We start from the raw sequence: 26,126 nt of genomic DNA on the forward strand, positions 1-26,126 counted from the left end.
GTCTCATCTATCCGATTGCACAGTGATACCTTCATTGTCAACCCATCATCTGTTTAAATATGATTCTCTCTCTGCGTTCAGTACGTTTATGCAACTGCGTCCCTCCACCTCCCCATCACCGCCCAGTCTTCGCAGATCCATCAGCTCATCATTCCATCAACATCTTCAGCCTCAGCAGAGTCATCAACCACCACCACCACCAGTGTCTGGACTCCATGGGGGGATTTATTCTGCCGCTGCTCAGGGCAGACGCCCTCTATTACCAAAATCTCCGCGCAGAGTCTAAGCACCAAAGACTCAAGATTAACATCTCACATCATCTGTTTTAATAAACACTGTCTTTACTTCATTTACTTGTCTCTCCTGATTGAACTTGTAGTTCAGTGCCATTCAATCCCAGACATCATCTGACGAATAGCTCCTGTGCGGTCTCGCTACGTTAAACAGTGGCCAACACACATTTTATTTACATTTATGTATGTACCTCGGTATTTCTAAAACCCTGCATACGGCCCTGTCTTCACAAGCTATTCTTCGACAGTTTGCATCTTTTTGGTCGTCCTTTCTACATTCGAACATCTCACACATGAAGACAGGTGAGACTCAGCTCTTTCCAATGAGAACATTACACTAAAATATGCATCAAATTTTAACCAGATCAAGCAAAAGGCCCTGAGAAAGACCTTAGGGTTAGGGGGTAATGGACAAATACTGTATTTACTGTAGTCTATTTAAAGATAGTGTTGCTGATAATAGGTCCCACTTTACATGCTTATGTGTACATTTTGTGTGCTTAAACTAAAATTTACAATACACAAGTTGGTTCAGTGCCATGTGAAGTGGCAATACGTAACAATGAGGGGGGCCCCAAACCAAATCCTGCTTAGGGCCCCCAAACGCCCTGGGTGTGCTGGTAATTATAGGCGTTTTCTTTCTGTCCACAGGGTAAATTTGACTGTCAGGCCTAGTATTGTAAGTGTCCTGCAGATCAGCCCTAAAATATCACTCTGATGCTACTACGCTGCTTCAAAATGTGAATTTGCTATTGTTACACAGTGCTGGTACCCTGCCATTATAGACAGTAGTGTATCCTCACTGCTGTGTTTGCTGAAGTTGCAGGTTTTAGGTTGTTATTTTCTCGTACACACTGCTGTCATGACATACTTTTGTATGCATTGATGCAGGCAGCTTTTACATTGGCAGGTTTGTGTACAGTGGGCTGAAATCATTTAAGCGGTATATACAGTGGATACAACTCTATATTAGGCAGTAATAGATGCGTCAACCTGTCCAAATGTCAAAGTGTGTTCATCAGCTGTCATATGCATCTGAAGTACACATCTTGTAGAGAATGTTCACTCTTAATGACTGTAAAATGTAAAGATCTTCTTTTCAGTGCAACATATGACAGACATGTGCTGACGTAAATTGGATTTTATTACTTAGATTTTCATGTGGAAACATAAAAACATTTTCTCTACTTTGTCTATATAGTCTTTCACAGTGTGAATTCTGGTCTACAGTGATTTAAAGATGTTTGTTTCACTCCTACCATTGTTTTTTTTAAATCCCTCACATCAAACAAAACTGTCATGTTGCAACTCTTATCTGGCTTTAGGTGGCAAAAGCCAGTTGAGAAAAACATAGCAGGTAGTCATTGTTGTGTAATAACACATCTGGTAGAGTGAAAGTTAGTCTATGTGGAAAAATCTCTGTGCTGGAAATGTTCAGCAAGCATAAATAGATTTTTTTATTTGGAACCACCGGATGACCCCGTTCAACCCCGCTGCAGGTACATTGTTCCTTTGCAGGCAATTTCCAGCAATCTAACCTCTAACAGCACTCACTGGAGCTCACCAGTAGCTCAGTGCAATTTTGAGACCAAATGTACCATCCAGTGTCTGGTCTATGATGAATTGCAGAGAAGGCTCCAGTGTTTTTAGACCAACCCTGTCACCTGACAAGAACGTAAATATTGGACGATTTCGCTAAACCTCGGATTACGTTCAGTGACAATGTTTTTGTTAATATCCAACACCAATGTTTTTAGCCACGCTAGCTGCATGGCTCTAAGGAAGGCAATGTCAGTCTGTCGGTCCATCACTTTAGTCCAGACTGAAATATCTTAACAACTACAGGATGAATTGCCATGCACTTTTGTACTTTCTGACATTCATGGCCCTGAGAATAAACCCAACTGACTATGATGATCACCTGACCTCTGTGAGCCCTTGACTTTCCACCTAGCATCACCAGCAGGTCAAAGTCTTCACTTCTCCAGCGAAATATCTCAAAATCTACCTGATTGATTGCTACAACACGTTGCACAGTCATTCATGATTCCCAGAAGATATATGACACTGACTTTGGTGACCCCCTGACTTTTCCTCTACCGCCACCATGAGGTTTACATTTGTGATTTTGATAGGAATTACTTGACAACTATTGGATGGCTTGCCATGAAATTTGGTTCAGATATGTCCCCTTCAGGATGAATTGTAATCACGTTGGGGATGTTTTCATCAAGCGTCATTATCAGGTAAAAACTAATGACGTTCCCATCAGCCTCAGTTGTACTTTGTGTTTAGTGCTAATTAGCAAATGTTAGCATGCTATCATGCAAAGCTGAAATGGTGAGCATGATAAACATTATACCTGCTAAACATCAGCATGTTAGCAGAGCTTGTTTTCTCACAGACACAGGTGATGCCACTCATACATACTGTACAGTGCATGCAGCTCTCTGTCTCTCCTAGTGTCCCTCTGACCACTGCTTGATTGACAGCTCTGTGAGTCTGTTATTTTATTCCACTTCTTCCTCCACTGTCTGTCATCTGCTTTATTTGAAGATAGACAAAGAAAAGTCAAGAATGACTTTGTCCTCTTGGTTCAGGCACTTTTAAAAGGCTGAATTTTACAATGAATAGAAAATGGAAATGGAAAATCCATCAGGCTGTACCTCATACCCCAGGCTGTCCTTTCTGTTTTGGATAAAGCCTTGAATTGTCACATCACCGTAATGTATATGAAAGGGTTTTGACTCTGATAACAAGAAATTTGAAGTTGACTTGACTTGAAACAGACACATTTATCTAAATACACTGCGTTGATGATAAAGGATCAGCTGTTATAATTAAATTGATCATGAGATTTTAAAGTAAGTGTGGACAAATTTAAGTCAGAAGAGTTTGGCTGTGACATGTGACAAGATGTATGAGTCATCACATTAATTGATTAAAAAAAGTCAAAAACTTTCAAATTGTTAGTGTTCATATGACATCCAGTCGAGTACAGAAATAAAAACTGAGTGGTATTATCTCTGATTTTGGCTGCCATGAACCAAGCAGAACTCGAGGTCAGCTCATTTTATTCTGACTTCAATCTAGTCACAGTCTGAATAGAAATTAAATAAATTAAGATTTTTTAAAGGTGCAACCTTCGCGCTGTTATGTTGAATATAGGGCCCTTCCAATGCAAAAAGTCTTTCAATATTTGAATCACCATGTAAAAAACAAACTTCCTGAATAAAATTATTATAAAGGGAACTTGACACTGAATGTCCATGGGATTCTGCCTTCAGATCTGACAACTATGTAGTTAAGGGGCTTCGACAGATAAATTATTAATGCCCTTGATATAGAAAAAATCTTTGCAGGACCTACCAAACAACCAATAAATAGCTAAATAAAATGGAGATACAACTAAAGTGTTAATAATAAGATGACAAGGAAAGACAACTAGTTTTGATAAAAGACAAAATAAACAGAACACAACATGGTTTAAAATGTGAAAAAGCTGGAAAACTCAACATTGACGCCTTCTCATCAACAGACACTGAGCAGCATCATCATTCATTTGGAACCGTGTTTCTGGCCGTGTGATGAATGTAAGTCCATTATTCACTGTCCTTTTAGCTCTGTTTTGGGCTTCACCAACTCCTGAGGAAAATATCTGGCTCTTTAGCTCCTGAATGCTCCACTGTGTTCACCAGGTAGTTGCTAACTTTGACTGTCTGCTGTTTGGTGCTGGGCGGGTAGTGTACAATGCATTTATCAGAGCTTTTTTTGGTGAAAACAGCTGCCTGCTAAAGCTAGAAACGAGGTTGATGAGAGAACCAAAACCAAAACCATCAAGTTGGGGGCGGGAAAACCAAAACAATGGGCTGAATATTACAGATTGTCATTTGATCCAATGTTGATATAAAAATATTGATTCATGCAGGTTTAAATAAAGGTGAAGGTGCGTTACATGAGAAGTGGGATGATATGTTTGTATGTGTTGGTTACTGAGAGCTCAAATTCACCTCAGGCTCCACACTGGACTTAAGATTATTTTTGGAAAAGGACACAGTGCCCTTGTCTCGGTAGCATGCCACTTTATGAGGTATTTATGAGGTACTCTTTAATGATGAAAAAGATGTGACGTGAAAAAATACACTGATGAGCCCATTCAAAGAAGGCAGTTTATAAATGTCCTTAAAAATCTCCCTCCCCTACTGTGTGTACAGATGTGATAGGGGAAGGCAAGCAGGTTTAGCACTGATTATCCATTGTCAATCATGTCTTAATTGTGTTTGGGAAAGCACGGCAGCCCCTCCCACCTCAGATTAGAAAAAAAAATAAAGAGACGAAAAGTGTTAAGCGAATATGCAGACACTTCTGAAGGCCAAATGCCTGAAAAGCACAGAAAATAGAGGAAAGGAGGAATAAAACCAAAATACCACAGCCAAAAGCAAAGTATATATATATAAAGTCTATATAGCTAAGTCTTGTCAAAGCAAGTCAAAATCAAGTCTAAGCAAACAGCAAGTCAATTGTAAAAATACAGTATAAATAAAGTATTTCTGATTCTGATTCTGAAAGACTTACAGAATCAGAATCAGAAATACTTTATTGATCCCCAAAAGAGTTTCCCCTCGGGGATCAATAAAGTATTTCTGATTTCTGATTCTGATTCTGTAAGTCTTTCAGGTCTCTGAATGCTGCTGATTAAAATGACATGCTGCACAAACATTTTCCTGTCAAAGCTGTGATACAGTCAAGCATGAAAGTTCATCAGCAGTTTAAAGTAGCAGTTTAACAAAACAATCCCAAGTCAAGGTCCACTTAGCGTTTTCCAGAGCTTTTAACCATGAAGACCATGTGATTTAGTTGAAAGCTCCAGAAAAAGATTGTAAGTTGACCTTGAGTTGGGATTGTTTTGTCAAACTACTATTTCCAAGGTCAAGAATAAACTTTCATTCTTAAATTTAAGACATCACAGACGAGAAGTCCTAAAAGTGCACCTACTAAGCTCACATGATAATACATCCATTTCCATGAAAACTGCACAAATTCCATGCGCTGATGAAGACTGTGTGATTTGGATGAAAGCTCTGGAGCTTCTGGAGGTGGTAATGTTTGTCAAACTGTGTTAATTGTGTTTTTTGTGAGACCAAATCTTTTCAATGCTTAGCCATGATAACTAAACATAAAGGTGTGTAGCTATGCATGGCCTGCCTGGCGTTGTTTTATTTATTTTTCATTGTTCCAACATTTTCTAGTAAAAACTTAAGACTTCATTGTTTTTACTTTCAAATCTCAAGCGAGTCAAGCCTCATGGCAGTCTATTCCAAGTCTCATGTCCTAATTTTTGTGACCTATGTCTGACTCAGGTCCAAATTTCAAGTCTTAAGTCTGCAGCTCTAGTAATAGTATCAGTTATGAGCCAAGTTTATTGGAGAGGAGAAGAAAAAGAAAGGAGAGGAGAGGAAATTAAAGGAAAGGAGAGGAAAGGAGAGGACATGAGAGGAAATGAGAGGAGAGGAAAGGAAAGGAAAGGAAAGGAAAGGAAAGGAAAGGAAAGGAAAGGAAAGGAAAGGAAAGAAGAGGAGAGGAGAGAATGTTTTCTTTTTGTAGACAGAGTTGGCAAAGCTCCACGTTAACACACATACACAGAGTTAAACCATTTGGGGTCTGTGTGGAGAGATATGCATGTTCATGTTCAGTCTCAAGGTCACAGCTATGGTAGGAAACTGCTGTGTGTGTGAGTCTATGTGTTTATATTTGAAAAAAGACAGATTGGGAGAGAAAGTTTGTGTGTGTTATTTGTCTCATGCATACTCAGGTCTGAGGTATGCAACCTGGTGTGGGAGTGTGTAAACACACATGCACACAAATATGCACTTTTGCATACTCTGCACAATTACAACACTCACACACACTTACTTAGAAACATACTTGAAGCTAGTTTTTCAGCTCATCCTTCAACACAGTGTAACTCTGGGTGTTGTGCTCACTGGTGTGGACAGATGTTGCAGAGTTGTCCGACAACTTGCTGAAGGAAATTTGTGTCTGAACACTCAGCCAAGAAAAGATTCAGATGAAGCCACCAGTTATCATTTGCACAATCATGACAATATTTCCCTTTAAAGATGGTTCCCTGAATGTTTTGAAAACAAATCATCTTGCCTTGTCTGTCATCCTGACTGCCTGTCGTTCTGTCAACGTATCTGTGAATCTGAATCAAAGATACAATAAACAGCTTTGATTTACAACTTTCTGTACAAGGAGAATATTTTCTGCAATAGTCTGTAGCAAAACCATAATATTGTTCCAGGAAACAAGGAAAAATGTCATCTCAGTATGAGGTGATGTGTATTTCTAGATAGAAATCACACCTTGTGCAGCTTCAGTGATTTTCCTGAAGAACTAAACTAAAAGAAAAAATAAATTATTCCCTGCAAGCAACACAAACAAACATGATATCTTAAAACAACTGGAGATGATCCCACACTGCAGATTGGCCAGTAAGCCTGTCCACATAGTGGAGGCCTTGTAGGAAGCAGCTGAATTTTATTTTTGCAGCAAGTTTACTTCCAGATTTATATTCTGTGCCTCTCTGCCAATGTATGTGCATGCCTAGAAAAGCCATGTGACAAAAGACATGGCCAAGAATGGTAAATTTAACCCAGAACATAAAGTCTTCATGATATTGCTGTTGAACATTCTGAAGGAGTACTACTTCCTCTCACAATTTCTTGGTTGCCTTTTAAAAAAATCTGTATTGTGTGTTCCTGTGCAAAATATAAAATGTTCTTAATCACAGCTTTTAATGACTTCGCCACTTCACACATACTAGTCCCATCTATGCGAGCCTGTCCACTGAGCCATGAGGGGGAAGGGTTAGTCCACACTATAACCATAGCCAATTCTTCTCACATTGCTCACAGTGTTCACAGATTCAGCCAAGGCAGACACAGTTTGCTGTATTTTTGTGCAGTGCTTGGCTTTACTAAAAGCTGTGAACCTGATTTAAAGTGATAACATGCAAGATCAGTGTTTGGTTTTGTTGCATTTTGCTGTCACTAAAGAACAGCAGATACAGGAAATAAAAGCTTCTTTGATCTGGCTACAAGTTGATGTAAAAAAAAAAGGGAAATAGAAAGTGGGAAAACTGACACTGAATGACATGCTAATGTGAGAGATCTTTAATTTTAGAGGTATTATTCTGGAGTCTAGCATCTGGTGTATGGAGCTTTGAAGTATCAGCATTGTCAAGGAACTGTGTGTGTGTGTGTGTGTGTGTGTGTGTGTGTGTGTGTGTGTTCCTGGTCCAGTTTGGCCTATAAGGTTGGCACTGCCCACTTGTCTGTTCTGCTGTTACCATGACAATGCCCACCATGCCAGGCCAACACCATATGGTTGCTATGGTAACGTTCCATTTTTTTGGCTGATGCCAGTGAACCAGGTGTATCTGCCAGCTGGTAAGGACAGGTGGATGGTGGGAGTATGTGTGTGTGTGTGTGTGTGTGTGTGTGTGTGTGTGTGTGTTGCGTCTGTTTTAGAGCAGATAAACCAAAAACATTGAGCCTCCAGGAGACAGAATAAACCAGAAAAGATCAGATCCTAGCTCTGTGTTTTTCATCATTCCCAAACACTGATATTTAGAAGCATCGATTCATCATTTGTGAAACTCTCCATGGGTTTACAGAGATTTTACCTTTACTGTGACTCTGAATTATAAAGACCTTAAGATCCCTGACAAACTAAGCCAACAGTAAGTGTGCCTGTAGTTCTTGTGCATCCAGCACCATTGGTTTTAGTTGGCCTGTATCAGCTTCTGTTCTGCCAATCCAGCCTTTTGAAGCAGGGACTCAGTGAGAGTGACCTGTCTCTGAAAATGATTGGCCAGTTTGTTGATTTGTTTTTCTTTGTCTCCTTTTGTAGTGATTTTTACAAATACTACAGTACACATAAAAAGTGTACTTTATAATTTTTTCCTGTTGCATGTTGCAGGTAGTCTTTAGGTTAAGTACTGTAACTTTTAACAAAGGATGTGATCCATTGGGCCATCAGGTTTTCACACCAATAGTGTGCTAGGTTTTGAATTGTTTAATTTTAAAATATGTTTTCATTATACCAGAATTTTGACATTAAAGGTGCCCCATGGAGTTTTCTTGTAAGCAAAGTTTTGTTTTACATTTAGAGTTACTCACCAAGACTTATTGTATGTATCCTTGCAGTCTAACAAATGTGTTGAATGCATTTCCTTCGCAAAGCCAATTTTTTTTCTAATTTAAATTCTGCATTGTTTACATCAATGTTTACTTGCTCACAGTCTTCCTTTTCACTGCCTTTGTTGGTGCATTGCAAAGCTTCTTTACGTGTTACCGCCACCAACTGTCGATCAGAGGAGTAGTCTGAAAGGAGAGGCAGGAATGTATATATGGCGTCAAGTGTGTACTTGTACACGTGGATGTCCGTCTTTGTGCTAGTGCACGATACAATCAAAATGGGAACCTACATGTAATATCCTTGCTCCACAGCACTACTAGTGGTCAAAAACTCTGCTGGGTACCTTTAATAGCTACTGGTACAATACTACCGTTAAGGAACCATTAAGTAATGTGACTGAGAACCTGGCTGACTTATTTGTGTCACTTGTCTTGGACAGCTTTGGCAGCAACTTTTGAAGCAGGGTTTTGATGGGAGTTGGGTGTGTGTATTTGTTAGAAAGTATCAGACGCCAGAGTCAACAGATTGCAAAATATCAAACTGACTGCATTATTGAAATAGTATATGGCTCCTTGTTTGATCAAACAGTTTTGACTGTGATTCAACTCAAGATTGCAATTGTACTGTTAAATTATGCAATGGCTGTTGCACTCTAATGTTAAGAACCAGACTGAGGCTCTATTTAACTACTTTACCTTCTTCAGTTTAGTTACCATTCACATCAACTGAATGGAATGTGTTTATACACTTGTGTACACCTGAGATAGGTTCTAGAATCCTGGTGATTCCAAACAGAGGTAAGTGGATGTGGAAGATGGATGGAATGTTGTCTGGTAGTGATGTCATAAGTGTATAGACATTCTCAGAGTTGGAATCTCCCTCTGGAGGGTTGAATCCAGTAGGCGACTTGAGGGGGGACGAGAGGGGGCTTAGCAAAATGACTGAAATTCGTCCCCCTTATGAACCTGCTCAAAAGATGCTCTGTGCTTTGTCTCGTAGTGGTGCTTCACATTGCTGCTTTTAATTATTGCCATGGTCTCGGAACATATGAGACACACTGGTTTTGACCTGCCTGTGAGAAGATTGAACATGTTACAGTATGTTCATTCTTGATTAAAAGCCCTCAAAATTAACAAATCACCTACTGGTTGGATCAACACAAAAGAAAATGGAGGCTGCAGCACTGAAAAGACAGCTGAGGGCAGACAAGCAAGGGCGTAGGTTTGTTTGGTCTCAACATAGTAGGGACACAACAACCCACTCCCTACCCACCACATCCCCCTTTATTCTCAAAATCAAAAGACTTTTATGTTGTCATATGAATTCTCGAAATCTCAGATAAGTTTTTCCTAATGGTGGCCCTAATACTCTCATCACTGTCTGCAATTGTTTTAAAATTTTCTAGCTGTGAGCACCACCTCCATTTCTTTGTGGGACAATAGTATACATCAACAGCCCACTCAGAAGCATTGCTTCATGTGCTTACTGACTTTTTCAAGTATACTTAATTTTGTCACTTTTCCAGTGTGAACACACTCCTCTACAAAACTTGCTCATTAGTTTAAGGTATGGAACTGAAACCCATCTTATCTTTTAAAAACGTGTGCGGTCTACCTGGTTCGGGAAATTATCTAATGATTTCAAAATTCAATATTGCATTCAATCTTTTGCAAAGGTATTATTGTGTTATTGTTATTGATAATTAAACATTGTGACATCACCAACATTTTTTGAATAGATGATGTGTCTCCCAGTGGATCATGTGAAGTATAAAGAATGGGTAAGTCCTAAACTTGGGGTCATAAGGTTTATAATTGACATTCACAGCAGGCCAGAGAGGACAGGGAACATGAAAAATTGCATCAAGCTTTGGAGCCTGTGTAAGAGTTTGCTCTTGCCAGAGGAGAGGTGTGTGTGTGTGTGTGTGTGTGTGTGTGTCCCGTTGCTTTTCTCTGTGCATGTGTGTCTCTCTGTGTGTCATCGTAAATGTGTGTGCTTACATGTACACTATAAGTATCCGTGCGTAGGTGTGTGTGTGTGTGTCTTTGCCCGTGGAGAGGAGAGGAGGTAAATTCATATCAGAGTGTTTTTGCTACAGGCATGGCAATTATGGCAGTTTTTAATAACTATGCTTTATAATCATTTAGTACTGATGATGCATACACACACACACACACACACACACACACACACACACACATCTCTTGAGGCACTAATGAATTTAGATGTGATAGGCACTGAAGCTGAACTTAAGGGAGGGGGGGGGCAGAGAGAGATAGATGGATAAAAAGCGAGGAAGGCCAAGAGACAGAGAGGCGGGGAAACTTTGTTTTCAGTGTAACAAAATAACCATTTATGCATGAAAATGTTGTGCTGCATCCATCATTTTTTATCAGTGTGTTCAGGAAAAAAATGATCACTGGTTCAATGAGTGTGAGACCATTCTGATACCACAAACACACAAATATTTTCAGTAAATTAAATTCCTACAAATTAAAAGCCTTCATAAATGTTCCCTTTAGACTAATCCAGTGGTTCCCAATCTGGGGGTCGCTACCTCTGCAAGGGTCGCAAGATAAATGTGAGCACTCACGAGATGGTTTATGAGACAGGAAAGAAGAAAAATAATGTTCTGCTACTCAAATGTATGTTCTTTTCCCCCCGATATTTCTCTTAGGTTTTTTTCTAGTGAAATACTGGATAGTCTTTTCCTTCTTCATGCCTTTAAAAGTTCTTCAGATAAAACTAAATTTAAGAGGTTTAAAGCGAAAATTAATCTTTGGTTAAACTGCTCACAAGTCAGACATATTCAACCAGTGATGAGGGGTCACAAGCAGACACACCTGCATTTTAAGGGGTCACCAGCCAAAAAGGTTGGGAACCAGTGGCCTAATTAACCAGCTGATGCATGTGCTGCACTCTCTAGCACTACTCACTGCAGTGGAATGGTGAAAACCAAAAACAGTTTCACTCAGTATCCTTCAAACGGAGTACTCATCTGAAACCCCCTTTCTGAACAGACAATTTTACTATCACGACCACTTTTTGTGAGGTGTGCAGAGGTCTGAAATAAGGCAGGATTTTTCTCAAGCTTTCTTTTGTGATTTTTCACACAACTATTATTATCACTTATTATCAAAAGTAAGCTTTGCGTTTGAGATGGGAAGGAGAAAAGTTTTAGATAAATAAACCATCCTCCTCTCCTCTCCTCTCCTCTCCTCTCCTCTCCTCTCCTCTCCTCTCCTTTCCTCTCCTTTCCTCTCCTCTCTCCTCATAGGTTTAGACAGGTACTGAGTGTGGCAGAGCTGAGTGAATTGGTTGCTGAGATGGGTCATTAGCTTTTCGCCCTTGCCATCGATCTGAGCCAGAAGAGATGGGGGAGAAAGAGAAAGAGCGACAGACAGAGAGAGAGACAGGAGCATGGCTGCGCCTTTAAATTGAGACGATTGGAGAGAATCAAACAGTGAATGGAATGACTGCAACAGGATTGGCCAGGTTAAATGGATTAAACTGTCTAAAATGCTTTGTTTTAACTTAATGTCACAGGTCCAGTAAGTGAGCCTGATAAGGCAGCCATTTTGTGCCCCATGATATAAGACATTGGATTCAGTTTATTTTGAAACACAAAATGGTATGAGTGAAATCCATAAAACCAGCAAAGAGGATTATTTTAGTCTCCTGTTATCCAGACCAGCTAATCTACCGAACAGAATTAATTAACTAATTCTAAGAAGGTAGTGGTCTGAATGTTATTCCAATTCATTTGTGTAACTGTAGTAATTTCCTTGCTAAAACATGAATGTAAAACTGCTCAAACTATGTCTTAGACTGAGAGAGGCACTTCAAAGTTCAGGCAGGGATGATTCCATTGAACAACCCTCCATCTTCTATTTTGTCTTTTTTTTAGCCATGCTACTGGCATGGCTCTAGGGATGGCAGTGTTTTTCTAACAGTCTGCTCGTCCACCACTTTGGTCCAGACTGAAATATTTCAACATCTACTTGAATGATTGGCACAAAATTTTGTACAGATATTCATGATTCCAAGAGAATGAATCTTTGTGACCCCTGACTTTCCTCTAGCATCACCATGAGGTTGACATTGTTGATATTTAGTGAAATATCTTGACAACTGTTGGATGGATTGCCTTGAAATTTCATTTTAAAATTAATTGTACACACATTCATGTCCCCCTCAGGATGACGTGTAATCACTTTGGTGATCCTCAGATATTCCATCTAGCACCAATATGAGGTAAAAATTTTATTTTGTCCAATCCTTGGTCAAATTCCTGTAAAACCCCAAATCCCATTCACCTCAGGTGTACTTTGTGTTTAGTGCTAATTAACGAACGTTAGCATTCTAACACGCTAAACTAAGATGGTGAACATGGAAAACATTATACCTGCTAAACCTCTGCATGTTAGCATGTTGATGTTAGCAGTTAGCTCAAAGCAAGTACAGTCTCACAGGGCCACCAGTGTAGCTAGGCCTAAACCCACATTCCCCATGTCAAAGTGTCCTTGGGGACCCCGAATGACACCAAATTGCTCCTGAGAGCTGTGTCTTCAGTGTGAGTGTGAGTGTGTGTGACTGAGTTAGTTTCTTTGTTCTGATGAGCAGTTGGCACCTGCCATCAGTGTATGAATTGGGGTGAATTGGGGTAACTGATGTTAGCAGTTAGCTCAAAGCAAGTACAGTCTCACATGACCATCAATGTGGCTTGGGTTGCCACCCATCCCATATAATACAGGATCGTCGCCATATATCGCCATATAATACAGGATCGTCTACACTGGAGCGGCTGTGGCTTGGTGGTAGAGCAGGTCGTCTACCAATCAGAAGGTCAGCGGTTCACATGCCCCATGTCGAAGTGTCCGTGGGGACCCCAAGTGTCTGTGGGGACCCTGAATGACCCCAAATTGCTCCAGAGAGCTGTGTCTTCAGTGTGAGTGTGTGTGACTGAGTTAGTTTCTTTGTTCTGATGAGCAGTTGGCACCTGCCATCAGTGTATGAATTGGGGTGAATGTGATATGTAGTGTGAAGCACTTAGAAAGGTGCTATACAAATACAGTCCATTTACTGTCCCTTACTGAATCAATACTGGACGTGATTTATCCCATATTTGCACACCGTATCCTTATGCATACACTACAGTTTCACATTCTTGGCATGACATGAGAAATAATAAAACCAAAACAGTTTCACAAGACATAGCAGAGAAGTATTAAACTTTGAAATTGATGCATAAAAAGCTTAAATTGGTGCAAAAAAAATCACCAGAATGCAGGAAATGAAGTGTTTGACACTTACAATCCCATGGGGGAGGACCCCCAGACCCACCCACTTGATTTGTGTCCCCTGGGCATGGGGCCGCTGGCAAGGTGTTCCTTATTTTTCCACATTGAAGGAGACAACCCGAAGGGTGGCTGAACACAGGGTTTAGACAAAAAGCGAAGCAAATTTTCATCTCATGTCATTCGCGCAAGTTTGACCACTGGACAGTTTGTGCAGTCTGTGTTGATTTGCCCCAAACAGTCTGTGTACCAACTGTACTGACATTAGCTGTAAGCTAGCTAGAAAAAGATGCACCAACCGTGTCTGTGGAAATTTGCCTGTGTGTATTTGTGTGGCAGCTCAGCCTCTGTCTGATCTCTCACCAAAAATGGTTTTCGGATATTTGCCTCCAGTCTCTTTCGTTTTTCCTCTTGTCTATGAAATAGAATCATAAAGCCCTGGGATACGTGCAAATTTGCTTTGTGTTCTGTCTGAATCCACAGTTCGTCTTGTTTTCTCCTACATTCTCTCGTTCCCCCTCCACTCCTCCTTTTTCTTTACAATCATGCATTTTCCTTCACTCCACACCATGTAATTATCATGAAAGATGTGCTGCGTTTGTGTTTCTTTCTCTTCACACTTCTTATATACAGCCTCACACATCTTTTAGGAGTGTAGGTGGAGTTTCCTCGGATTCGACTTTACGGTAAAACACCTCAATCCACTCTGCTCATCCCTTCCACCATCTTTATAATCTTAATGAGCTGTGACATCACCGCCTCGCTGTTCTAACGGACTGTGACATCACTGCGGTTGTGTTTATTGATTAAAACGCTGGCAGCCTTCAGGAAGTAGAAATAAGATCCCAATCCAATCACGGGTTGACTTAATGGCATTAGTAGCTGCCATTGGCTGGCTGGTTGCTCAGTAACCTGATTAGTACTAAAGCAGTTTGATGTTAATGAGATTTGCTCTTATTGGTGTCTGATCAAATCACATCAGGGATATGCGTGCACAGACACTCACATACACATACAGTACATAAACCTTAAAAAATGCAAGAAGAGACGCACATACACTATATAGGCATTAATGCACACATGATGAAAAGTACATACAGGGATTTATGTATAAACTCACTCATGTGCAAATACAAACTCATGTATCTGTAAGATGCACAAACACACAAACACACACTTACACTGCATTATGATGATTTCACTGCATTAAAACAAACAGAAAACCATCAGACAGACTCAGAAAAACAAATCAGGAGCAAAAAGGGTGGAGAGAGGAGGAAGAGAGAAAAATAGAAAACAGAATGATGTGTACAACTTGGTTTTGACCCAAAGATGAGTCATAGGATGTTTACGATCTGCGCCCAAAACGATTCTGTTAAAGCTGCTGATTTTGAGGCACAACAACAAACTGGAACAGAGAGATAGAAGGGGGGAGATTTAGGGCTCCTCAGAATCCAAGTTCTGCATTAACATCTACAAACATCAATCTGCAGCGAAAAACTCCATCAATCCTCTGGAATTGATCCACTTGGAGAGGCAATGCTAAGAAGTAAAACACCCCAGCGGGGTACACAATCATCCTGCGCGAGATTTCCAAGCCACGTGGGCGTTTTTATACACCAGCAGTATACCACATCTGCTTTGAATTTTTGTCAGGGGTTTAAAATGTCAGATAACTTGGTTTCAACATATTTGACTGTATCTGCTACAAGAGTTGATTACATTGTAACAAATAAAGAAGAAGGAGGCTGCAAACCATGCAAGTATCATGACCGGCTGTACACCATACATACCTTCAAGACTATGACAATACCATAAATACTCAAGAATAAGAAAAATCTTGAGAGCATTTGAAGATCATGTTCCAAAATGAGATTATTTGGCAAAAGTGAATCAAGGATTTGATTAAAAAATACATTTTTCAAAGAATGTGGATGAGTTCTTGGTTGACAGAAAATTCGTACAGACCGAGTCCTCCTAATGCAATGCTATGATCATTACTTTTTGGTTTTGATGACTGGCTTGGCAAATGGCGCACAGCTCATGACAACCTGCCAACTGGCCAGGACCTGGTTATGAATATTCATGAGAGAACCAACTGCAGAGACTCAGACTTAATGTCCACAATGAACCGGCTAAATTTGAACTTGCATCCTTTCCTCTCAATTTTGGCCTTCTGTTCACGCTAAACTTACATTTTTCACACCCCAGAAATGGCTTTTCAGAAATGCCTTCCAGAGTAAATAAATCTTAAAAAGATGGTGTTGAAAATTTTTGAGTGTGTGAAAGTAGAATGTGTGTGTGTGTGTTTGACAGTGAGTGTGTTTGTCTGTTTATCACATGTAGAGAGACCTCTTACAAGACAATGCAGAGGTAAAAACCTGTTGGTGGGGGTTTTGTGTGTGTGTTTGTGTGTGTGTGTGTGTGTGTGTGTGTAGGTGCAGGGTTCCTTTTTCTTTGTAGGTTGAAATGCCAACTCCTCTTTTCACTCTTACTGATTCCCTTATAATTAATCAGCCATGCAATTATACTGCAGAATAGAAAGAGAGAACAAGAGAGGAGAAGGAGAGAGAGGTAAAGAGACACAGGGGATAGGTAGAGAGAGAGAGAGAGAGACAGAGAGTATAAAAACTTCTATTTGTAATCTATTGTGGGGGAGCGAGAGAAGAGAGAGAGATGGAGAAAGAGAGGGTTTCTCTTGAAAGGTGATAATAAGGAGCCCTTAAAAGAACAAATGAAAATGTCATTTGTGCCCCCATTCTCCCCCCCCTCTGTCCTGTGGAGTTATAATGAGGGGGAAAGGGAGAAAGTGAGGGAGAACGAGTGTTTCTCAACATGAGACCTTTTGTCGAAACATCTCTGCATCTCTGTACCCCGACGTCTTTCCTCCTCCTCACCATCCAGACTATCTTCCTTCCCTGTCTCCCCTTCAGCACCCTTTTCCCTTTGTTGTGTGTTTTTTTTTCTCCTTGTAAAGACATGTCTTCCACCACCCACGCCACCCCCTCCACCTTCTCTTTTCCTCCTTCGCCTGCACTCCATTATGCCGGGCATTAATTCCAGGTTGTTATCAAGACGATAGGTTTGGATTGGACCAGAGCTGGGGCTATGTGCCCCTTCTCAGCCAATAGAAAGGTCAGTTATTATGGTAATAGGACACAGTTTGATATTAGAACCGCTCTCTTTGTTCCAGACAAGTTTCATTACTCTGGAGAAGCTCTCATCACAAAGAGCAACCCCTCACTCCAGCTCTCTTTTGTTGAGAGGATAATACACGAGGCGGGTGAATGTAGGAACACTGTCTGCTGGCTGTAAATATTCTGTTGAGGTGCCCTTGAGCAAGGTAATTAACATGTGACTGCTTCAGTGAAAGCAGGTGCTGTTATAGTTTGAAATACATTGCTTCTGATGTTTATAGAAATAACTTAAAACACACTCACACTGAAATGAAAAGAGCACATTCATAAAATAAGACTCTAATTTGGGTTTTGTTTGCTTTATTCAGAGTTTCCATTCACTTTCAACAGAATTATGTAATCACAGCAGATCATATTGAATGCTTCACAAATACATCTTGTTCTCACTTGAAATCATTCAAGTGTCAGACCTGCAGTTTTAGTATTGCAGTCGATAAGAGAGTTCACTGTTCGGCACTGCCTCACCTCCGCCTCATTTCATATTGTAAGCGACGGCCACTGAGAATTCAGTCATTTCCAGTGTGAGGTGAGTGCAGATCCATGGGCAGCCTGGCAGGCAGAACAGGAAATGGTCTCCTTCAAATTGAAACTGCTGTGAAACCGCAGGTGAATCATGTTTAGCTTTTTGAGGCCGTCTGCATACAACGCTGTGCTTGACCACTGACATGACAGCCCTGATCCCTCTGTCAGAGAAGAAAAGGTAACTCTTGCTGTGTGTGGTTTTCTTCTGGTGTTTGTACTGTGCCAGACTTGTCTGAATCATGAGCGCCAAGAGGTGCAGCTCTTTTTGTTGTTGGTATGTACAGTCCTGCAGCACATATGCAGTGACTATATTGTCCTCTCTATGTACAGAGAATAATGTAACTTTTGTGAAAATGAAAGAAGAAAATAATGGATTAATTAAGAAAAATAGCAGTAAAACATACTTTTAAAAGAAAAGATATACCCCAGATGATGCATTCAGCATTTCAGAGTGATATAATGTTAGATTGAAAACTGACATTTAATCACAGGACAGGCATCCAGGTGTATTGACATTTAAGGTGATAACATAGGGCTGCAACTAATTATTATTTTGTTTCATCTATTGCTCAATTTTCAGATTAACTGATAAATCCTTTAGTCTATTAAATATCCAAAAACAGTGCAAAAAGCCCATCTGAAGTGCCCAGAACCCAAAGATATTAAATTTGTAGTGATATAAAACAGAGAAAAGCAAATCCTCACATCTGGAACCATGTTTGGCATCTTTGCTTGAATAAACAATTGATCAGTCATCAAAACTGTTGTATATTTACTGTAGTTGATCGAATAATAGATTACTGTATGAATCTATTCATTACAGCACTGATTACATGACAAGTGTCTGTCATTGGTCAGTGTTAAGAAGCAGTTGCCAAAAGTAAAAACTGGGCTACCTTATAGTTTGTGTTAAGGTGTGTGGTAACCCTCCAACCCTGTGGCACAGTAAAATTCATTACAGTCACAGACACTTACGTCAAGGAATTGACATTTATAACAAATAGTGACTTAAAGTAAGAGTCAGTGACATTTTAATATATACAAATGTTTGTCTTGTGTATTCTCTTTGCAATTAATAGAACACAGTCATGATTCAAACTAAACCCAGTTCATGAAGGCTTTTAGATTTGCTGTCCTACACAGAAAATTATGGTCTTCTGTGTGTTTGGAATAGACTGTATAAACTAAATGGAAGAATATTTAGCATTAAAGCTAGGGTAGGTAACGTTGGAGAAACTAGCAAGAGACTCCAAAAATCCCACCCCCTCGCTTCAGGCCTCCGTCCAAAGCCACTCCCCCAAAACACATTTTCATGTGCAATAAGTGCATGGGCCAAGTGTGAGCAGGTAGGCAGGCAGGTAGGCCAGCCAATCATTGGATGGGCTTATTACATTCCTGCGACAGCCACAGATACTGGATTTTTTTTTTAAATTCCAGAGCATTTGATTTATTGATTGATTTCAGGATGTAAAGATGATTTCAAGAAATATAACAAAAAGTGCTTCTGAAATACATTACCTTCCCTAACTTTAACAGTGAGAGCCACTGTTGATAAACAACAATAAATTCGAGGGCAACATATCTCAGATTGGTCAGCACTAAAGATGGCGACACAATTACACAAACTTCAAGCATTTTAAGTATTACAACTTTAACACCAGTGCATTCAAAATAATGATGATGTTATTGCCCATTAGCGCCTGTAAATGGAGACCTAGTTGAAACTCTGCTCTTTCCTCCTCTTAGTGCTCCCACAGAGAAACAAGGATGTCGCAGAGAAGCTCCGTGGGTCTGCAGGCGACACACTGCTTATCGTCAGAGAAAGAGTTTAGGATGATTCTGTTATGCAGCCGCAGGGAGGCTGAGTCCAGCTGGACCAGACTGATCAGAGATCAGCAGAACACACCGTGGAATCAGACAAGACTATTACAAAGATAGAGAGGCTTTGTGTGTGTGGGTGTGTGTGTGTGTGTGTGTGTGTGTGTGTGTGTGTGTGTGTATGTGTGTGTGCGCTTCTGCATTGGTCTTATTTTCTCACTCTGTCTAAAATCGTGTGTATGTGTGCATGTGTGCGTGCGTGTGTGGAGACAACAGATGGGAGGTAGAAGAATCAGTAAATTAATCCTCAACACATCGCAGAGCACTAATTACTGATTAATAACCACTGGACTGCTCTAGTTTTTTTCTCTCATACACACAAATTTGCACACGCACACACATACAGGTTTATCTGGTTTAGATGGGTGTTACAGAAAATTTGTCAGAAATGGACAGAGGTAGGTCAACAGAAGAACAGAATTGACAGAAGAGAATAAAAAGACAATGACACACACATATATATATATATATATATATATATATATATATATATATATATATATATATATATATATATATAGAGAGAGAGAGAGAGAGAGAGAGAGAGAGAGAGTGAGAGAGATAGAGGGGAGATTTGGCTAGAGAGAAAGAGGAGGAGGAACAAAAGAGAGAGAGGAGCAATGCAGGGATGCAGAGGTAATGCAAGTCTATTGTCTTTTCATCACAGAGCACTCATTGTTTCTAATCCATTTAAGCACACTGGAGTAACTGACACACACTACACACACACACAAACATAAATCCCATACCGGGTTTAGACTAATTGTTGTATTGTCTGTTGTTTCACTGGAGAGGATTCATATTCATCTCAACATGACTACGATAGTGTCTTCATCTCCTTATTGTCTTTTTGTTTGTTGATCAATCAATCAATCAGTCTATCTATCTATCTATCTATCTATCTAGTAGACAGGTGCTACTCTTCCTTCTGCTGTAAAAAGAATGATGGATAACAGATGTCTGTGTACAGCTACAAATAACTGCAGTGGATCAATACAGTACGTGTTTGTACTTGTGAAATTGCTCCAGAGATAAGCTTGGTTACATCAGCTCTGTTGAGTTAATGATGTTTCAGTTCAAAATGTATTTTTGGCAAGTTTTTCTTTCCAGCCAGAGATTAAACCAGTTGATTTCAGTGACTAATGTATTTTCACCCACAGAGGAGGCGGACACATCATTCAAATGAACTTGTGTAGTTTATTGGCTGGTATAAAAACTGGTAAACATGTATGCCTACTCATAACATCATGACACATGGTTGTCTCTACTCTAGGCGATTTAATTAAAAACAGGTTTCACTTATTAAAATGAAAGCTGTTTGGGGCAAGTCCAAGTCAAGTCTCTAGTCTTCATAATCAAATTGCTAGTCATCTGCAAGGTAAAAGGACACGTTTTTTTTTAACTTAGAATCATTAAGATTTTTATGAAATCAAACCCTGTTTTAGATACTGTTTGTGGTCAGCATTTTCTGCAATAGCCATTCAGTGTATTTACATTCTGTAATTACCTCTTTTTATATTTGTTTTCATAGTAGTTGTTAATGGCGGAGTCCACCATTCACGCACGCTGGATTCAAATTGCCTTCAAACATGAGTGATTCACAGGAAAATAATGCATGCATGTAATCAAGCGTTATTCATGTCATTGATAACAACTTCGCTCACTTCACTCTCCTACAACTGTATCGGAGCTGCATTAAGTTACTGCTAATGCAAATGGAACATTCTTCTGCTTCTGCTTCACAGTAAAAGTGTTCAAATGGCAAGGGTGCCGTTCTTTTGTGAAGCAGCCACAGGAAATGCAATGTATTTGTCAAAGAGCTTGCACCAACCGCAATGATTCATCAAAAATGTGTCTGTAAAACAAGACAACAGTCTTTTTCAGCATTTTTCCGCCAATGGATCAGTTTTAAATAATGCAGTAATGGAACAAGAATGAGAAGCTACAGTGAGCAAGGTAACCAACTCCTGTTACTGTGTCCTGCTATCGTGTGGGAAACTACTCGTGCCAGTGTTTTTTACTGACTTTAAAACAATGAGTGTTTGTTTGGTTGCACTTCAAACAGGTACACCAGTTGCTTTTCTGTTGTATTTCTGACAAAGTAGATGCTCAAGGAGTTTGCTGTACAGTAAACTGCACTTGCTGTTACCACGGTAACCATGGTGTTGCCAAATCAACCAGGACTGAGTCTTTACATTACAACTTTAAAGATTTTAGTTTCAAAGCTATATAGTTGAGACCATGTCCATTCAATGCACAGGCCTAGTAGTTAAATATTTAAGGTGTGACAATGCTACGTGAGCCAGACAGTTGCCAAGTCCAAGTTAAGTAACAATAAGTCATATTTGCGACTTAAGTCAGACTCAAAACTCAAGTCTACAGCTTATTCTAAGAGGTAACTCTTTATTTTTGCTATTAATTGTACAGTATAACTCAACATTGTTGCACCCTGCAGACAGATTTTAGTGTCTTTGTCCTCTTCACTTTACATCAAACAGCTCAGCAGGACAATCACCTGGAGCTCGGTGTGTCCCTTTAAGAGGGACAGTGAGTAATGGATGGACTGGAAACTCCGCAGACATTACTCAACATAATGGACAGACAGAGAGAGGGGGAGGAAGAGGGAGGAAGACATAGAGAGAGTTAGTGAGAGTGGTAGTGAATGTGTCCCGCACTTGATCATGCAATATTACCTCTCTAATAGATAAAGTAAAAAATGCTGAGTTGTAGTTTTCCCACCTCTCTCGTGGACCATCTATCTCACTAACTGTTACAGCCTGTGGAAGCTGCTATTTCTACAGGAAATTACCATAGAGCCTTTACTTCCAACAAGAATGACCACATTAGCCTTATCTCCAGCAGAAACTACAATATGCGGAGCTATTTCCACTGAAGCACTCAGATGTAGACCCTACAGTATATTCCCATTGTGGCTTTTCATTCTCAGAAAATAAAATTTTAATTGAAAAGTTACATGGTCTTTTGTGTGGTGATTAAATCTAGTGAACCCTGTGAGAACCCTGGACCCAAGAAACTCATTTATATCACCGTGTAGATTTTTGGAAATGCAGTCATTTTTTATCTAAATGTGGAATTGTTCATCTTTAATCCTGAATTAGATTTTTTGGAAATGCCTTTTATTTTTTTGCCCAGCGGCAAATATATGAAGGTCCACTCACAGTCAGACCCATTTCAAGGGTTATAACCCCCATAAACATTTCACATGGAATTTCACAGGAAGCTGAGAGCAATAATAATTTACATTAATTGATGTGGAGGTAATTCAGTGGGGATGTATATTGTTAATGCGTCGTCTATATTCTACAATTAATTTCATTTAGTTTTTTTTAACACAATGACTTACAATTTTCACTCAAAAGGCTAAAGGTTAACATCACCAAATGAGTCTAATGAAAACCTGTTTTGTAAAAGGTATTGTCATAAACTGAAATAAAACTAACAAAACTTTGTGGGAGAAGTAAAGTAGAACAACTTGTAAAACTGCCTAAATAAATGTATCTGAAAAAATGGAAATTTAAAGGTATTTAATTCTGCCATGACTGGCAAACTTCATCTGCAGATGAAGATCATGTGATATGATGAAAGTACCACAGCAGTCACTAAATGGACCTTGAGGTTAGATTGTTTTGTTAACATCACTTGTTAAACTTTTTCTTTTTGTTTATGTGGGAAGTAAAAAAGTTGAATTCCTGGTTATTAACAGTAATTTCTCATTGTAGAATGGAAATATTTGTAATGTAAAAAATAATGTAAATTATTCCCATGAGATTCTATGTTAAGTAACACTGAAGATAATGTTTAACTAAAAAATGTTTTACTGGGAATACAGAATGGGGAAAAACACTTCCGGAACCTGCGGATCCTCCCACTTCGCAACTCTATATATTTCAAAATACCTAAACTGGAAGTGAAACAAAGTAACTTAGGAAAAAGAGTACAAACTCAGCTAACACAAAACACAAGTTAAAACTTTACAGCTTCACATTTTCAGAAGTGAATTTCTAGTCATTCAATTTGTGTGTCTATCTCACAAACTGGAAGCTGAATTTTTACAAAACAGTCTCAAACGTTTACATAGAAATTGAACACAGTATTTCACCAGGGACATAGGTGGAAACAAATAAGACAAACAGCTGCGGTAGTGTTAGGTTCATGGCTAGGGTCAGACATTTGCCATACCTTTACACTAGGGCCAGATCCAAAACCAACGCGGACAGCTGAGTTCTGTTTATACTACATAGGGCGTCCGCATACATGGACTTGTTCACACATGTTTGTCGGAGTGTAGAGTCAGGAACCTCACGAGCGTGGGCAGATGACAAAATGTATGGCACACGGACCCTTACAAATGTGGACACGAGAAGTATAATTGGCACTTATGTACGTAGATAATTCAATGTAATGTTAAAGGTTTATCATTGTAAAATGCAGCAATCAAGCAAAATGTGTTTGAAAAAGTGTTGGTGATACAATTCTAAAAAAAATTTGATGAGGGGAGTATTCAAGTCTGGTGTTCCCTATTTTCACTTCATTCACACGCACGCACGCACGCACGCACGCACGCACGCACGCACGCACGCACGCACGCACGCACACACACACACACACACACACACACACACACACACAGACACACACTCAGATCATCCTGTGTCCTGCTGTTGAAACAGAACAGACCAACAGCTGCTGAGAACCAATATCACTAATGACTGACCTCATAATGTACAACAAATACACACACTCAGACACACACTAGACTTGGCTACCAATCAGTGCAGCATGTGTGTTGTGTATCAGAACATGTACCATTACGTATGTGTGTGTGTGTGTGTGTGTGTGTGTGTGTGTGTGTGTCAGATGTGGGTCATTGTGTATGCGATCTGTGTCTGATGATATTAATTTTAATCGTCATCTGTCTGTCGACACCACATCTGCCACAGCACAGAACTGGAAAAACCAGAGTAGACTGGGTTTTTCAAATGTACCTGTTAGTAATGTAATAATAGTAATTCAGTTATCCATGTGTGTTGTAGCACCAATGAAAACATGAATTACATTTGAGAGCAACCTGCAATTAGGAATTATTAACTGAGGTTAAAATGCAGACACCACTGTTTTCACAAGTCAATGAAAACAGACAGAGAATCAGGGAAGAATGAATGTATGCCTCCATCACTAATGTAAAATGCTTCTTAAGTAGGTTTCAAGTATGTTGCTCTTGTTGAGAATGGATGTTTTTTTACACAGTGTATTGTGTAATTCAGTGCCGAAAAGCTCACTGGAGCAACACTGAGACCAAAGCATACACTGGTCAAGCAAGAGTCAGGGCAGGTAGTAGGGTTTCATGATTATGGTTGAAATAATAATTGTTATAATTTTCCTCAATACTGAATAGCTTCTTTATTCATCCATCTTTGGGGAAAAATGGGGCAAAGCAAGCCAGTTCACTCTACTCACTGCAATACAAGATTTTTTGGCTACTTGGGGGCAAGTGAAACAAGTACACAACATCACCTTTTAAGTTGATGTGGTGAACTTGTCATCAAACAGTTGCTTATTTAAACATCCAGCAGTTACAGAGCAACATTATCATTCATTTGCAGTCTTGTATCTGGCCATCTAGTGAGTATAAGTCCAACATTCACTCTCTTTTAGCTCTGTTTTTGGTCTCTACCAACTCCTGAGGAAAATTTCTGGCTATGTTCACCAGCTAGTTGCTAACTGTGTCTGTGTGTTGTTTGGTGCTGAGCAGGTAGTCGGATTTTCAAGCTTTTTCGCTGATAACTGCTTCCTACTGCGGCAGAAAACGACGCTATGAGAGCGGTAAGAGTGAACCAGAAGTTGCGGGCTGGACAGCTAAACAACGAGCTGAAACTCGGCCTGTAAACCCGAAGAGAGATGCAGAGTCGGGTGATAATTCGTAATACCCTGTATGTTCATCACTACAAGCAACCTTTTTTACATTACACATTGTCATTTGACACATTGTTGTCATAAAAGCATTGATTAATTTCGACACACAAGCAGCATATAGAAATGCACTTTAAATAGGAAAACACAAAACAAGAAATGCTGTCGCACACAGCAACAGAAGTTTTTGGGTGACCCTAAAAAGTGTTGACTAACATCATTAGTAAAAGGCCGATGTTAGGTATACAGCTAATAACTCCAGTAATATCAGAATCACGCAGTTGGAGTGTTAAAACTAAAATAAATATTATCAGCTCTTACAACAACATAAATTAGTGCTCGATCAGTTTTGACCCATAGAAACATGAAGGAACATTGTAATTGATAGGAAACTGCTTTCATGTTCAGAAAATAAGTAAAATAAATAAATAATAATCTTATTTCATGTAAATTACATTCATATACAACTACCTGCTTTAGCCAAAAATGCTGTGCTCTTTCTGTATTGTGAAGGGGTGTATGGCGTCCAAGCGTTGGTAAGTAAAACTATTTCAACAGCACATGTTGTAATAATTTCCAGTTGCTTTCAAATTTGTCTGCATACTGCAGATTACTCCCCATTGAGTTACTACCCACAGGTTTTACCAAGAAGTGTCTTCTCCTTAAGAGTGATTCATTCCCCATACCTTTTCTTTCTCAGATCTATAAAAACCTTTCTTCAAATCTTTATTAATAATTCATTCTTTCTCAAAACTGAGTCAACAACAAAAGAGTTAGCAACAGCTTAGCAACAGCCCACTGATATA

At 39.5% G+C, this 26,126-nt stretch overlaps 1 long non-coding RNA gene across 1 annotated transcript; it reads left to right on the top strand.

The window, feature by feature from the left end:
- Positions 1 to 9,416: 9,416 nt before the first annotated feature.
- On the top strand, positions 9,417 to 12,097 carry LOC122863254. Its single transcript, XR_006374956.1, has 3 exons — positions 9,417 to 10,061; positions 10,234 to 10,275; positions 11,773 to 12,097. It is a non-coding gene; the product is annotated as an uncharacterized LOC122863254 (long non-coding RNA).
- Positions 12,098 to 26,126: the final 14,029 nt, after the last annotated feature.

The sequence above is a fragment of the Siniperca chuatsi genome, linkage group LG16 (genome assembly GCF_020085105.1).
Source record: "Siniperca chuatsi isolate FFG_IHB_CAS linkage group LG16, ASM2008510v1, whole genome shotgun sequence".
Classification (NCBI taxonomy): Eukaryota; Metazoa; Chordata; class Actinopteri; order Centrarchiformes; family Sinipercidae; genus Siniperca; species Siniperca chuatsi.